The following is a 5,000-nucleotide window of genomic DNA, read 5'->3' as shown; positions in this document are numbered from 1 at the left end:
GCCCCTGTCACCGTCCGCTCCCTGGCTGTAGATAGATTTCTATCACACACTCCCCCAGTAGAGAGAACACACACACACACACACACACACACACACACACACACACACACACACTCCTCCAGTAGAGAGCACCCATGCATTTATAATGCATATCTTTTCCATGAAGGGCTTCAGAACAAAAGGCTTCTCCTCCAGGCCTAACACACCCTGATTAATACCATACTCAGCTCACGCACATGGGATCTACTTGTCCTAGCAGGCCTTGTCGTAAATAACCCTTCGCCTGGAGCTTGATTGACTGGCAGTCTGACCAATCATAAGGCCAATATTATCATCTGTTGGTTTTGTTGCCCGACAAACAATTGGCATCACAGTAGTATCTCCATCATTTTCAAATTATTTGTTAAAATGCTGAACGATGTAATTCGGGAACATGTGATACTGGTACCTAGACAGACTCGGGAATAACAAACAGTTTATTCCATTCCCGAAACCAGGCAAAAACCTTGAAAAGTGTATAGAAAGCAGGTATCCCTCAAGTTTGAAGGGGAGTGATGCCGACCATGGACTAAACGCTGTGGAAGAGCCCATTGCTGGCTAGCCATAGCTTGGACTAAACGCTGTGGAAGAGCCCATTGCTGGCTAGCCATAGCTTGGACTAAACGTTGTGGAAGAGCCCATAACTGGCTAGCCATAGCTTGCCAAAATGACACTATTGTGTTACCCACACAGTGATTATCACCATTATCAACTAGGGATGCACAATATTGAATTTTAGCCGATATCCGATATGCCGATATTTACAAGCTCATTTTGGCCGATTGCCGATGCCGATACCGATATATACACCTCTGCTTTTTAATTATTGAAAAGTCTCCCATGTACTAGAATAATCTGTTATTATGATAGGGTATTGCTGTAGATACAGGACATTTAAAAACTTGATTTGTATCATTTTAGAAATAGACATTCACTCATGAAACTATTGAAATTATTTCAAATATGGCAGATTTATTTATATTTTCACGTCACAATTTTCATACTTGAACAGTACCAACTTGAACAACTACACTCTGGAAATGCAACTTGGCTAACTTGGAAAGCTAACGTTGGTTAACTGACTTACAGTTTAATAACATCCCTTCTAGGATTTCTAGACTAATCTATGTAAGGTTATTGCCAAGTTAGCTATATAAATTCCATATATGCAAAAGTAAGCCATGTACAGATAGCGTGGGCTCGTGACATAACGTTTCACATCCCTTCAAATGAGATCATCAACTTCGCTGGTGTCACGTAGCATGCAAGCTAACTAGCTAGTGTTGTCTAGCTAACTAGCAACTTATTAACTATTAGCGCGCAACAGGTAATGTTGCAAAGCGTTGCACGCGGGTGGTCTGCATCTATGCATGTAACCTACGTTACGGCCAAGCTGTCGTCTCCTCTTCCATCTCCTGAAAAGTTTCCTGACAAATAGCATGTCAACATCCTCTGATACTGTGAAGTACTGCCACACAGCCGACGTGTTGAATTACGTTGTTGGCGCTCATAGTAACCAAAACATTTGCTTCGCGTGCGCATAATTTGAACGTCACTTTATCGGCCAGGTACATCGGCAGAAATGTTCATATCTGCAGATGCCGATAATTAAGTTTTGAAGCTTTTATCTGCAGATACCGATGTCGTGCCCATATTATCGTGCATCCCTATTATCAACCGATTAAAACAAATAACGGTATCAAGGTACTCAGTGAGTTACCCACACAGTGATTATCACCATTATCAACCGATTAAAACAAATAACGGTATCAAGGTACTCCGTAACAGTAACCTACTGTAACCTTATTATCATTAGCTAGCTAGCGATAACATTACTTAATGTCATTACAGCTTAGCTAAGTTCCAACAGGAACCAACGGCACAATAAACTGGTGACCTGATGTTGCTCAAGAAAATCTCAGTCTCCGGTCATATTAGGTCAAATGGCTTTGGTACTGGTCAGTTTTGTTGACCTGTGTGGGAATCTGACGGCAGGTTAATCATTTGTGAAGAGCTGTAATCGTGTCAGAGGACTCGGCACTTCATCGCACAAACATTCACCTCCTTGTTTGTTTGTCTGCCTTACGTAAACCCTGAGCTGATGCAGCCATAAGGTCATGTTCCGGAATAGAATATGACATGATTCTGTGAGGGAATTGTGGGTAACAATTCCGTGAGGCATTATGGGTAAGGACGGATCCGTGTGCATAGAGCCCCAGTGGGAGGCTTGTTGGCGTTGGAAGCGTGCACGCAAACACACACACACACACACACACACACACACACACACACACACGGATCTCTCGTTGATCCGTCCACTCACGCCATGCACTCTCCTCTGGTGTTAATGAACTGCAGGCCTGTCCGTCAACGTGTGTGTGTGTGTGTGTGTGTGTGTGTGTGTGTGTGTGTGTGTGTGTGTGTTCCCTCTGGCGTTCCTGGGATTCATTGGCTGTGCAGTATTCTCTCCCTGGGGCATATGAAAGATACAGCATCATCCTTCTTGTACTCCTTTTCCTTTTTTTGTCTCTGTTCCTTCTCTCTCTCTCTCTTTCCTTCTCTGTTTCCCTGTTCCTCTCTCTCTCCCTCTCTTTCCCTCTCTGTTTCTCTCCCTCTCTCTCTCTCGCTCTCTTCATCTCTCTCTCCCTCTCTTCCTATCTCTCTTTATCTCTCTTTCTCGCTCTTCATCTCTCTCTCCCTCTCTTCCTCCCTCTCTCTCTCTCTCTTCCTCCCCTTTCTCTCCTCTCTCTCTTTATCTCTCTCTCTCGCTCTCTTCATCTCTCTCTCCCTCTCTCTCTCTCTCTCTCTCTCTTCCTCCCTCTCTCTCCTCTCTCTCTTTATCTCTCGCTCTCTTCATCTCTCTCTCTCTCTCTCCCTCTCTTCACCCCCCCTCTAAACTCAGTCCGGTCTAATTTGCAAGTCTTAATGGATACTGAAATCTGCCAATCACATGCAGCAAGCAACAACAGCAGTGTTTCTCCTGGAAATCACTGCACGAGCAAGAGTGTGTGAACGTGAAGGCATGTGTGTGTACATGACAACTCACAGGAGTGTGTGTTATGGATGGTGTAAGTATTTGTGTGCGGAGGCATGTTAAGAGGGAGAGTGTAGGAGTGTGTATTAATAAACCAGTTTGTGAGGTATTGCACGTGGGAGCATTTGCAGCTGTGTGTGTGTGTGTGTGTGTGTGTGTGTGTGTGTGTGTGTGTGCGCGCAGTGAGTTTGGAGACGTGTTTATGCAAAGACTGTGTCTGTCCAGTACCTACAATGCCACTTGCACACCTGCTCGGCTTTGCAGGTGGACTCACACACACACACACAAACACCCACACACACACAAACACACACACACAAACACACACACAGATCCTGCTGATGGCTGACTTAAGCTGGATAGAACTGGTTTGTGTCTTTGAATGCTTTTTTGCACAGACCCAACTGCACAGCCTGTGTGTGTGTGTGTCTGTATGTTTTTCTTTCTCCCTGCTCTTACAAGGATTAATATTCAAGCTTAAATGCCCTTCCATTCCACACCAACACACTAGCCTGTGCAAGCTGTCGAGAGTGTGTGTGTGTGTGCGTGTGCGTGTGCGTGTGTGTGTGTGTGTGTGTGTGTGTGTGTGTGTGTGTGTGTGTGTGTAAAGTGTATAAACTCTGCATGCTGCACACCGTAGCCTGGGTCAAACTGTGGAGTGATTTACTGTCCTCTGGCCTGTTAAGTAGCTGCCCTTGCCCTTGTCCTGTGGCCAACCAATCAGAAGCTTCACTGAGGGAAGAGTGGGGGGGGGGATATAAGGCCATCTCTGGTCACTGATTGGTCACAAGACATCAAGATCTCTGCAAGGGGTGTATGGTGTAATAGCATGGCATACTGAGGAACACATAATTGCATCCAGCTATGTTACATCATTCATTGGCTCATATTTCAATAGATGCATATTTCACCCAGACGCAGTGGAGCTGAGTCAGTGTAGGCAATTAAATACTCTTAATGGGACCCTCTCTGCTTTATAGTGGTATTACTTTATAACAAGACTTCAGGACTCACGCTCTCTCTCTCTCTATCTCTCTCTCCCGCTGTCTCTCTCTCTCTCTCTCTCTCTCTCTCTCTCTCTCTCTCTCTCTCTCTCTCTCTGCTTTATAGTGGTATTACTTTATAACAAGACTTCAGGACTCACGCTCTCTCTCCCTCTCACACTCTCTCACTCTCACTCTCTCTCTCTCTCGCTGTCTCTCTCTCCCTCCCTCTCTCTCTCTCTCTCTAGCTGATAGGGAAGGGCGAAAAGGAGTTTCAGTTACTGCGGTTTGTGCTGGGCCATCCTATTGTGTTTCTGCCTATGCTGATGACGTAACTGTTTTTATTTCAGGACAACAAAATGTTTTTTAACTCTTTCTGGGGCTGTAGCGGTGTCTGAGGGAGCCTCATCAGCTTGGGTTAACTGGGCTTGAAGCCAAGGGTTCATTGTTGGTCAGTGGGATGGCGGAGGACCACCTTTGTTGCCAGGGGATTTACGGTGGAGGGAGAGATGGTTTTAAACTCCTTAAGATGGAGGGAGAGATGGTTTTAAACTCCTTACGGTGGGGGGAGAGATGGTTTTAAACTCCTTAAGGTGGGGGAAGAGATGGGTTTAAACTCCTTACAGTGGGGGAGAGATGATCTTAAACTGCTTTTCAAGAACCTGAAGGTCAATCATCAGACTATACTGAGAGGGGACACAGCGTGGAGGTGGTCAGAAATGTTTGGGACAGATTTCAGAGGGTCTCGGAGGTCAGCATATGGATGATTGGCAGTGGAGGCTCATCCACAGAGCAGGGTGTGTGTGTGTGTGTGTGTGTGTGTGTGTGTGTGTGTGTGTGTGAGAGTGAGAGAGAGAAAGACCTCTGCTGTAGGTCACCCTTCTGGCTTTCTGTCTCTTAGGTGTTCTGTTGTTATGCTGCTGTGTTGTCATGTGACTCTGTGA

General features: G+C 45.5%; 1 protein-coding gene across 2 annotated transcripts in view; it reads left to right on the top strand.

Annotated features, from left to right (window-relative positions):
- acer2 (alkaline ceramidase 2) overlaps positions 1–5,000 on the top strand; it is a 15,347-nt gene that overhangs the window by 4,274 nt on the left and 6,073 nt on the right. The window lies entirely within an intron of this gene.

The sequence above is a fragment of the Clupea harengus genome, chromosome 18, assembly GCF_900700415.2.
Source record: "Clupea harengus chromosome 18, Ch_v2.0.2, whole genome shotgun sequence".
Classification (NCBI taxonomy): Eukaryota; Metazoa; Chordata; class Actinopteri; order Clupeiformes; family Clupeidae; genus Clupea; species Clupea harengus.
This window is presented reverse-complemented; position numbering and strand designations above follow the sequence as displayed.